At 43.4% G+C, this 11783-nt stretch overlaps 1 long non-coding RNA gene across 1 annotated transcript in view; it reads right to left on the reverse strand.

Moving 5' to 3' along the window:
* Nucleotides 1-5233, reverse strand: part of LOC148592678 (uncharacterized) — a 66238-nt gene extending 61005 nt beyond the window's left edge. Inside the window, exon 1 of the long non-coding RNA XR_015913913.1 lies at nucleotides 5164-5233. This is a non-coding gene — a long non-coding RNA (uncharacterized LOC148592678). The remainder of the gene's footprint in view (nucleotides 1-5163) is intronic.
* Nucleotides 5234-11783: the final 6550 nt, after the last annotated feature.

Raw genomic sequence — 11783 nt, forward strand, 5'->3', positions numbered from 1 at the left:
ACTTACAAAAGGGTCAGGAAGGGGTTTGGGGGCTACCCAGCACAAAACTTCTCATTCTTCTCAAGACTTCTTCTGAGATCCTCAGATAAACTCTTCGGGGAACATCAGGGTGCCTGCCAGTACCATGAAAAGATACCTAGGGGTGGCTGTGACTTCTCACTATCTTTAATGTTAGAAGAGTGCACAGGAGGGCCAGCTCTGCTGAGAACAGAGTATGTGTCCTCCACAACCATGGTGCAGCACGACTGGGCATAGTTCCCAGCAGCCATTGGAGCAATGGTCCCAGTAATGTCAGCAGCCTCCTCTCAGCCTGAACTGAAGAAGGATTCAGCTCTGCAGCTCTGGTGGTGCAGGGATCACTGGGGCCTCTCACTGAGGCTGGAGCAGCAGATGGGCTCCTTGCCTGCAGGCGCTGTGTGCTCATGGAGAGTCTTGCAGTAGAGTTGCAAGAGGAGATCAGCAGGCTGTACTGCACCAGAGACAATTAGAAGTATTGGCTGGATGTTCTCCAAGACCCTGAAGAATACAGGAGCCTGAACCCCCAGCGACACTGAAGGTAGACAGGCAGTCTGACCTCATCAGATTAGGAAATGCGGAGACCCATGATGGTGAAGGCTGAAAGCTCATGACTTCTGTCACCAGGAGGACATGTGCTCCACCTGCAGGTTTCTAACTAGAAAATAGGGTCAGTGCCCTGTTAGCGCATGAGGGGGTGGGTGCTGCATCCAACAAAATGTCCAAGCCAGCAGAGCCTGTAACACACAGCAGCAGTGGGAGAAGCAGTGAGTGGCAATGGCGAGGAGACTCCTTGCTGTGGGGAAAGAGAACCCAGTCCGCCAACCCAGCCCTGTCCTGTTGCTCATCAGGAGATTGTTGCTCATCAGGGTGCTCGAGATGTGGAGATACTTCCGTCTTGTCTGGCTCTCAGACACTAATGGCTGTACACTGATGCATGCAGGGCATGGAACAAACAGGAGAAATTAGAGGTCTGTGTGCAATTGCAGGGCACACTTTCACTGAGATCAAAGAGAGTGGTAGGATTTTTTTTTTGTTCTGCGCCACCCTGTGTCAGCACTCTGTGCTTACTCCAGTGTCTGGTATAGCTGGTTGCCTGGAGAAGAGAAGGCTGAGAGGGGATCTAATCAGTGTCTATAAGTACCTCAAGGGAGGGAGTGCAGAGGATGGTGCTGGCCTCTTTTCAGTGGTGGCCACTGACAGAACTAGAGGTAATGGCCACAAACTGAAGCACCAAAAGTTCCTCATGAACTTAAGGAAAAATTTTTTAACAGTGAGGGTGACAGAGCACTGGCACAGGCTGCCCAGAGAGGTTGTGGAGTCTCCTTCTCTGGAGATCTTCAAAACCCGCTTGGACACAGTCCTGTGCCACATGCTCTAGGTGACCCTGCGTGTGCAGGGGGATTGGACTAGATGATCTCTAGAGGTCCCTTCCAACCTTAACGATTCTATGGCTCACACAACTGCAGTGTGCTGATGGATAGATACTTTAGGAAGAACAGACCAGGAAGGTGAGGAGGGATAGCCTTACTGCATGTACCAGAGCAGCAAGGATGGAGTTTGGCATAGGAATGGGTAAGGAGACAGATGAAAGCTTAAGGATGAAGAAGAGCAGGCAGACCAAAGTAGATGACATTGCAGAGGGTATCTGTTACAGATCATCTGCTCAGAAAGAGGAACATAAGGCCTCCTTCAAAAACTGGAAGAAGCAGTGTTTTCACTGACCCTGGTGTTCATGGGGAACTTCAAGCACCCCAATATCTTTTGGAAGGAGGAGAAAACAGTAGGGTACAAACAAATTACAGACCACAAAGTTGATGAAGGGATGTCTCATAAGAGAAAGGGAGAGAGAGAGAGAGAGATGGGCTTTTTCAGCCTGAAGAAGAGAAGACGTAGAGGTGTACCGGATGGGCTCGGGTTTTGGCAATAATCACCCCAGAACGAGGTGACTACGTTGAGCATTTATTCAGGTGAAAGCACAAAAAAGAAGCAAAGTATGGATAACTACTCACGAGGTGATACCTGCCAGCGGGATACTGGACCCGAACGTGCTCTCGAGCTGGCAGATCAGAGCAAGAAAGTTGCTGACCGGCTCCCAGGGAGACAGCGTAGGCCTCAGAGTGAGGAGTTTCTCCTCCCCCTGCTCTCTCCGCACTGTCCTCTCTATGCCCGGTGCATCCTGGCACATAGGGTCAGGCCGATCCAGGAGGCAGCCCGGAGGGTGGACAAACTCCGCTTCGAGTTGCGCAACTCTCCTCCCCGGGTGCGCAGGCACGCATGCCAGTCGGGGGTCCCAGCCCTCAATTCCAGGGTCCTGACTTCCTCCTCTTCTTCCTCATTTTTGGGTGTTTGGCCTTCAAAGCTAGTTTGGAGGACGTCCCTGGTGAAGTTGGCTACAAGCCCGGCCGGCTTCAACTGGTTGTCGGAGGGGGCTGCCTGTGAACCGGGCTGAGCAGCTGCAGCCCAGCCCAGGCAGGCCAACATTGTCTTTCTCAAGGTCTGGCCTCTGCTTTTCACAGGAGATTTTTTTATGACTCTATAGATCATAGAAATTTCCATCTCCAATACAGGAGGGGAAGGGGTGTCTTGTCAATGTATACAAATACCTGAGAAGGAAGTAAAGAAGATGGAGTTAGACTCTTTACTGGTGCAAAGTGACAGGACAAGAGGCAGGAGGTGCAAACTGAACCACAAGCAATTCCTTCTGAACATAAGAAAAAAAAAAACATTTTATTTTGAGGCTATTTGAACACAAGAGTGGATTGCCTAGAGAGGTTGTGGAGTCTCCATCCTTGGAGGTGTTCTAAATGCAACTGGATTGCGATCCTGGGAAATCTGCCCTAGGTAATCCTGCTTGAGCAGGACAGTTGGACCAGATGATCTCCAGAGGTCCCTTTCAGCCCCAACTATTCTGATTCTGTGGTTGTCAATCTATCAACACATCACACTATTTTCCAGAACATATCTGATGTTTTTCGTACAATAATCCATATCTATGAAGGTTTCCCTGCCACTTTTGCTGAAATGTCAATATTCCCCTCTACTGCCCATCTGATGTGCTTATCCAGTTTGAATGAAATAATAGAAATATAGGATAGCTTAAATTCTGACTTTACCTATTCAACAGATTTAGATAGTTAATCGTGATGTATTTTGTGAGGTAAACAAAATAGGTTTGATTAAACAAGATAAGTTAGGATTAAAATGGTTTTCAGCTTTTTCTTCTTTCTTGTTCATTTTAAATGTTTTTTTGGTTGTTGATTTCCCTTCTGATTTTAGCTGCTGCAAGTTCCAATTTGATAGGAACACTTTTTCCCCACAACATATTCAAAACAAGCGGAACTGGAGCACTTCAGTCCCTAGAACTCCAGGTTCTCCATTCCCTAGTGAGAATCTTTGAGAAATATAAATTAAAATTAGTTTCAGTGCATTGAATTAATTATTCCATTTATTGCTTATTATCTTGCTTTGTGGTTTTACGTGCCTCTGAACTGTAGATGGAATTAGAAAAGAAGAAGAGAGAATCAACTAATTAATCTTGGGTTTCCAAAAGAGACAAAAAGGTTTGAAAGCTAGGAAGGAAGTAGAGTAAAAACTTGATTAAACTTGGAAAAAAAAACTTTCCAAAGCACAAATCTATATGAAGTATAAAGTTGATTAATATTTATGCACTGCAACTATTCAGTGTGTGTGTGTACATGTATATATAAACTTAATGCATTAGGAGAAAGTCTCATGCTTTAAACCAATCAGAGATTATGGATACAAAATTTACTTGAGGATGTTGTAATTACATGTGTAAAATTATTTCACTGACTTCTTTTTCCGTACTCATATTGGCCCACAGTAGATGCATCAGCACCACTGAAAGATACATCATTTATCAGTCACTTAGGAAAAAGTTCAATTGCAGGCACTATACCAGGGAAAAACATTTAGAACAGACACATATTGTGAAGACAAGTCTTATACTCCAATCATTTATGTCTAAAATGAAGCATGGCGAGTGATGATGTAGCAAAGATTTTTGGTAGTGGTTTTGTCCAAAACAGCTCCAAGTTCTGTGAGTAAACCATGAGGCCCACTAATTTGTAATTCACACTCTGCTGAAGCTAAAAAAATAGCCTATGTCATGAAGCACTATACCATATTAACACTGCCAAACTATTACCGGGTGTCATGTGTGAAACCTGTTAAACTTCAGTGCTAATGCTAGATCTGAGCTCAGTAGTGCTCCTAGCATGATGCTGCACACGAGAGAGCTAGCAGTCTCAGTCTCCACAATCACAGACATAACTTAATTTCACAGTAGAGACTTACCATGGCATCACAAGACAGCTTCTTCTTGAGCCAATGTTAGTGAGCAGTTCTACTCTCAGGATACATATGCAAGTCTCTACTATTTTTACTTCTTTCTGATCCAAGTCACTTATGTGTGACTAACAGCATTGTTTTTAATATATCTTTCCTTATACAGTTTTAATACATATTTACATACTGACTAAAGCTATAGCATAGATGCAAAACTTGAGTAACAGGATACACTTCATTATTTAGATACAACATGCGGTGTGAAACCATCTTCTAATGTTTCTGATTTTGTAGGAGATCTATCAGTAAACACTTTTGAAAATGTTATTTCTATCTCTTTTTTTTTCTTTAAACAAATTCATGTTTTACAGTTATTTGAGGTCTAAGTCCAAACAAAATGTATGGTCCAACAAACTGAAGTGCTGATTAATTAACATATTCAGAATTGACTCTATTTTAAAATATTCCAAGACTAACCCTCTGGCAAGTGAAGTACTTAGCTCAAACAAATGAAGTTGTGTCTAGATGATCTGGCACTTTGGTTGTAGTAATTTAGTGAGATGGGATTTAATGAAGAGCAAGATAATACTCAGAACAGATATAAACAAGGCAGCATCTCTACTGAGTCATAAAGGAAGAGATTTAGGAGCATGCAGAGCATAATTGTCAATAAATCAAATGAGCTCCCAGTACAATGCATTTTGAAAAGTTCCACTCTGGAATTTATATACAGATGACACTACTGTAGAGCATGAGAAATTACGCTCCAAGATCCACTTTGCTATTCTCCTACAGGCACTTAAGCACAAACAACTAGCTGTACTCAAAAGTGTCAACCTGTAAAAGTATTATCTATCTATCTATCTATCTATCTATCTATCTATCTATCTATCTATCTATCTATCTGCATGCCAGAAATACGTAGTTTCTAGTGTTCATTTCCATACAGCAGTGGAGAGTACAAAAAGCAGTTTACAGAATTGGTGTTTTCCAGGATGATACTCAGATTTCAGAAATGCAAATAATTATTATTTTATTTATTTATTTATTTTTACCAAGACAGATTAAAGCCAGAGGAGCCAGTTGTAACAGGCTTTGGCTAGAGTTTTAAGGTGAAGCCACCTGTACCCTAAAGTGAATATATTAAAAGTATTAAAAGGCTTATGCATCATCAAGGTTTACATCCAGATACAAACAAAAAGAGGGTAAGTTTTGAAAAGGAGAAAATTCTGGTCATATTTCTGAGATAGATTAAAGTTAACTGAGTCTGAAAACAAACCCAACCTCCGCACTCGTCACAGTATCCTTGAAGAGTTGGTCCTTTTGTCTCGTTGTACTTTAGAAATCAGTAACTTTCAGCAGGTTCCTGGACTGCAATAAAAATAGCCCCTTCTGAGTCCTCAAAAGAGTCTCTTTTTACTTTTTCTTTTTTTTTTTTTTTTCTCGTGACGCTCTGCACAAGCTTTGTCCTCTCTCTTCTCCCTGTTTTCTTCAGGCATCTCCCAAACTATGGCTCCCTGCTGCACTTCTAGCTGCTCCTCCATTTGCACTCCTGAAGGTTTTCCTGGGGACACATGATCGTGTGTTCTTGGGTTTGGCACAGTCTTCTCTGTCTCCTGTAGTCTCCAGATTAACCCAGATAAGATAGGACAAACAATCATTTCTTCTAGTTGCTCAAGACTAGCTTTTTTAAGATATCACAACAAAACACACTATACCCATTCCATAAACTGTGGCCAATCCAACAGCAACAATGGCAAAAGGATACATCAGTCATACTAGCGTATCTTCAGGCCAACTTGCTGCTCCAATCTGATCTCTTCCAATGGCGCATTTACCATAAACGAATGTGGATTGAGCCAGGTAGGTTTAGAAATGCAGAATACATTCTTGCAAAATCTCTCTTCTATAGGTGGAACATCACTTCTCACATATAATATATGTGTGTGTGTGTGTGTATATATATATATATGTATATATGTATGTATGTATGTATTCTTGTGCTCTCTCTAATTATTCCTGATGGTCTTTTTTTTTTTTTTTTACTCAGTCCCTGTAATTAGTTACTTTCTGCTACCTTAAATGTAAAGGCTTTTACAGCCTTCCTTTACAGCCTTCCTTCAACCTGGTTCCTCCAATAAGATTGCTTTTTTTTTTTCCTGATAACTTGGCCATCTATTTTAGATGCCTACTGGAGAATGTAATGAAATACTTTATAGGGGGGCTTAATTCTTTCTGAAGAGTTTAGGGTAACAATCTTAGGCTTAGAAATCTGAGGCTAGGTAGGATGAAACTTACTACATTTAGCTTTTAATTAGTTGCAAAAACAAAATTGCAAGATGTACTATCCAGAAGCCAACTGCTAAAGCAGTTGGGAGAAGATTATGTTGATTCTTCTGTGTTTCTCCTTTGTCAACTGCCAGTAAAGTTTTTTCCATTTCCTCAGTATTTTTTGATGTAACATTTTAATCAGTTTAGACTTATTTGCACCCCTTAAGGCATTCATGCATCGCTTTGCACATTTATCAGCTTGGTTTATGGATCATGTTAAACCCTTGAAAATAGATGTGCTAGCACATTTCTATTGCAGTAAATCAGTGCTGCATTTTGCAATGATCTAAAATGAATCACAGTTTCAAACTCTGAGACTATTCAACTGTTATTGGTGTTGGAGAAATTAAGAATAGAATAATGTGAATAAAATGGGAGAAAAAAAATCCAAGATCAAAACTACACAAAAACAAGAAATAAGCTTATTATTGAAGTAGGTACATAAAATAGCTATGGGCTGTATGGCTAACATATCCACATTGGAAATGTAGTAGTAGTAATTAGCCACCTTAAAAAGAAAGTCAAAACATTGCATATATTCATACTAATAAGGGAGAGATTTCTGCACAAATTTTACTGAATTTAATTTATCTATCTATCTGAAAAGCCTTACTTAGCTAGAAGTAACAACATGCTAGGGAAAAAGATAAAAATAAAACAACTGTCAATATGAGAGCAAGGCCTCATTTGAATAAAAGGAAGCTACAATCCTAAGCAGCAGACAGATACCTGTTAAAAAGTTGACAATTCTTCCATTAAAAAATGTAAGTTTTATCTTTGCATCTGACACTGTGTAATACATTTATTTTGACAGAAGCTGAAATATTGGAAGTATGCATGAGATGATAAAATAAAATCCAACATCAAGATGAGTTGTTGAAAGGGAAACTCATTAAACAAAATGAAATCCATCTTACTAAACACATTTCAGAAAGAAAAAAACAAGCTAGGAAAATATAAATGAAATTGGTTACTTTTCTAAGGGAGTAGAGACATAATTGCCCCAACAAGAAGTAGATTAGAGTATTACTAACACTACTGGTGCATAAGTCTGCAATATATTTTTTTGCTGCAATATATTTTTTCGGTGGGGGATGATTAAGTCTGAGCAGGAGATAAAAAGCAAAATAAAGTGCAAGGTACAACTGATTTTTCATGAGATGCAAAAACATCCCAGCGTCCCAGCAGTGCAACTGTGGGTAAGTATGAGCAAACAGACCTTACTCTCTTCTAAATTGGGTAGAATATGGTTTATTTGTTTCCCCATACCTAGGAAAACAAACAAACAAGCAAAAAAATCAATAAAAAGGAAGGTTTCTTTATTATTGTTTTCTTTTTCTTTTTTCTTTTCTTTAATGTCTTTAACATTTAGCTACTGCAGGTTCCTGCGGGAAAGAACTTTCTCTAGAAATGCCGCAAGGAGGAGGGTTTTGGAGGCTGTGAACCTTTACAAGAAGTAATTATTTACAAGGAGTAATTACTGCAGAAGGTCTACCTTCAGTGGTCCTAACTAACAAGGGTGGGTTCACAATTATTGTCATGCTTCAGAAGACACTCTCCCCAAAATGCAAAGTGCCCTAAAAGAGTTAGGCTAGTTTGTTTTTTCCCAGTGGCTTTTTAAAGCTGTTAATACCACCTAGGGTTTTGGAAGTCTTTAGCTAAGTTTATAATATCAAAAGACACAGCACTGATTAGACCTCTAAACATGGGCAAACTACTAAATGAATGCAAAAGTAAGATTAATTAATCTCATTTACTTCTTAATCTGTTTTTTAAGCCCAGCATTTGCACATAAGCTTACACTGAATTGCACAAGTTAATTATTTTTATTTACAGCTCATAAAACTAAAGTTACTTGAAGAACCAGAGCTGCATTTGCCAGTCTATAACCAAGAGTAGTTATAGCAACATAAATACTGAACTACCATACTGGACTAGCAACATAAATACTGAAAGCATGCTTACTGTGCTTAGAGACTTCTCATGGAAAGAGGCAGTGTAGAGTGATACTGGCAACTGGACTGGGCCATCAAGAAGTGTCCTCACATTTACACATTTTATGGCCCATACATGTATGTACACGCATATACATATGGTCCAGTCACTTCTATGGCTATTCTGCCCATTGATTAGCAACACCCTTCTGCCACCAATTGAGGCAACTCCACTTACTCCTAGTTGAGGCAGTCAATTTTTTGCCTTCTTTCCTGCCTTCCAAACTTCACGTCCTTTTGTACTGCAGGATCAAAAGCAATACCCATATTCAAACCCACTGGATATACAGCCAGAGCCCTAATGGCAGAGAGCTGTGTGGCATACTCATGAATTTAAGCATGTGACTCATTGCTATCTCATAAACGAGGGATATACAATTATAGAATCATAGAATGCTTAATCATAGAATCATAGAATGCTTAAGCTTGGAAGGGACCTCTAGAGGTCATCTAGTCCAACGCCCCTGCACATGCAGGGTCACCTAGAGCATCTGGCGCAGGACTGCATCCAAGTGGGTTTTGAAGATCTCCAGAGAAGGAGACTGCACAACCTCTCTGGGCAGCCTGTTCCAGTGCTCTGTCACCCTCACTGTTAAAAAAAATTTTCTTAAGTTCCTGTGGAACTTTTGGTGCTTCAGTTTGTGGCCATTACCTCTAGTTCTGTCGGTGGCCACCACTGAAAAGAGGCCAGCACCATCCTCCTCACTGCCTCCCTTGAGGTACTTATAGACACTGATCAGGTCCCCTCTCAGCCTTCTCTTCTCCAGGCTGAACAGGCCCAGCTCCCTCAGACTCTCCTCATAGGGCAGATGTTCCTGACCCATGATCATCCTTGTAGCCCTGCGCTGGACTCTCTCCAGCAGCTCCACATCCCTCTTGTAATGTGGGGCCCAGAACTGGACACAACACTCCAGATGCGGCCTCACCAGGGCTGAGTAGAGGGGCAGGATCACCTCCCTCAACTGCTGGAGATGCTCTTCTTAATGCACCCCAGGTCCCATTGGCCTTCTTGGCCACGAGGGCACACTGCTGCCTCATGGTCAACTTGTCGCCCACCATGACACCCAGGTCCCTCTCTGCAGAGCTGCTCTCCCAAAGGTCGGTCCCCAGCCTGTACTGGTGTCTGGGGTTATTCCTCCCCAGGTGCAGGACTTTGCACTTGTCCTTGTTGAATTTCATGAGTTTTTTCACTGCCCAGTTCTCCAGTCTGTCCAGGTCCCTCTGGATAGCAGCACAGCCCTCTGGGCTATCAGCTATTCCTCCCAATTTCACATCATCAGCAAACTTGCTGAGGGAGTACTCTGTGCACTGCTGATCACCACCCTCTGAGCTCTGCCATCCAGCCAGATCCTACTCCACCTCACTGTCCACTCATCTATTCCACACTTCCGGAGCTTGCCCAGGAGGATGTTGTGAGGGACGCTGTCAAAAACCTTGGTGAGGTCGAGATGGACGACATCCACTGCTCTCCCCTCATCTATCCAGCTGGTTTTTCCATCATAGAAGGCTATCAGGTTAGTCAAGCATGATTTCCCCTTGGTAAATCCATGCTGACTACTCTTGAGGACCTTCTTGTCCTCCACGTGCCTGGAGACAACAGCCAGTATGAGCTGTTCCATCAGTTTTCCAGGGACAGAGGTGAGGCTCACTGGCCTGTAGTTGCCTGGGTCCTCCTTCTTGCCTTTTTTTGAAGACTGGCATGACATTGGCCTTCTTCCAGTCCTCCGGCACTTGCCCAGTTCTCCAGGATCTCAAAGGTGATGGAGAGCGGCTTAGCTATGACATCTGCCAGCTCATGCAGAACTCTGGGGTGCCTCCCATCAGGGTCCATGTGGGTATCGAGTTTCCTTAGGTGCTCTCCGATCCAATCTTCCTCCACCCAGGGCAAGTCTTCCTCTCTGCAGGCTTCTTCTCTTCTCCCTAGGGCCTGGGACTCTAAAGGGCTGCCCTTGGTAAAAACCAAAGCAAAGAAGGCATTCAGCAACTCTGCTTTTTCTGTGTTATTCATAACCATGGTACCCACCCCATTCACCAGCGCACCCACATTTTCCTGTTAATATATTTGAAAAAGTTTTTTGTGTTTTTTTTTTAACATCCCTTGCCAGACTGCATTCCAAACGCGCTTTTGCTTTCCTTGTCACATCTCTGCATTCCCTGACTACGTTCCTGTATTTCTCCCAGGGAGCCTATCTTTTTTTTCCACATTCTGTATATTGTCCTCCTCTGCTTGAGCACTGCCAGAAGCCCCTTGCTCGTCCACGCAGGTCTCCCACCCCCTCTGCCTGACATCTTACACACAGGATTGCACTGTTGCTGGGCGTGGAGGAAGCACCGCTTGAAAACTAACCAGCTCTCTTGGGCCCCCCTGCCTTCTAGAGCTCTAGCCCATGAGATTCTTCCAAGGAGGTCTCTGAAGAGGCTAAAGTTAGCCCTCCTGAAGTCCATCATTGCAAGGCTACTTACAGCCCTGCCACCTCCTCGTTGGATCCTGAACTCCACTAACTCATGGTCATTGCAGCCGAGGTTACCCCCCACCTTCACATCTCCTACAAGTCCTTCTCTATTTGTTAGCACGAGGTCCAGTAGCCCACCTCTCCTCGTTGGCTTCTCCACAGCCTGCATCAAAAAGTCCTGCGCACTACAGGAACCTCCAGGACTGTGTGTGCCTGGCTGTGTTGTCCTTCCAGTTGATGTCAGGGTAGTTGAAGTTCCCCATGAGAAGCAGGGCCTGTGACTGAGAGGCAATATGAGGAGGTCCTGAGGAGGTCCGAGTGAGGGGCCGGGAGCGAGCCCGAGGGAGGGGTGGAGAGGAGGTCCGAGTGAGGGGCCGGGAGCGAGCCTGAGGGAGGGGCGGAGAGGAGGTCCGAGTGAGGGGCCTGGAGCGAGCCCGAGGGAGGGGCGGAGAGGAGGTCCGAGTGAGGGGCGGAGAGAAGGCCCGAGGGAGGGGCCGAGAACCGATCAGAGCGGACATTTCAAAAAACGCCGAAGCCCAACGAAAAAGTACCGGAGCCCGGAAGTGACCAGTCAGTCGAGTTCCGACTCCGGATCAGACACTAGTCAGGATGAGTGGCTCACAACTGATTCAAACTTAAGGAAGGAGAAAAAGAAGGTAAACATCAAAGGAAGAGCATC

The sequence above is a fragment of the Tinamus guttatus genome, unplaced genomic scaffold, assembly GCF_059628265.1.
Source record: "Tinamus guttatus ecotype Peru unplaced genomic scaffold, ASM5962826v1 Tinamus_guttatus_pri_ptg000544l, whole genome shotgun sequence".
In the NCBI taxonomy this organism is placed as follows: domain Eukaryota; kingdom Metazoa; phylum Chordata; class Aves; order Tinamiformes; family Tinamidae; genus Tinamus; species Tinamus guttatus.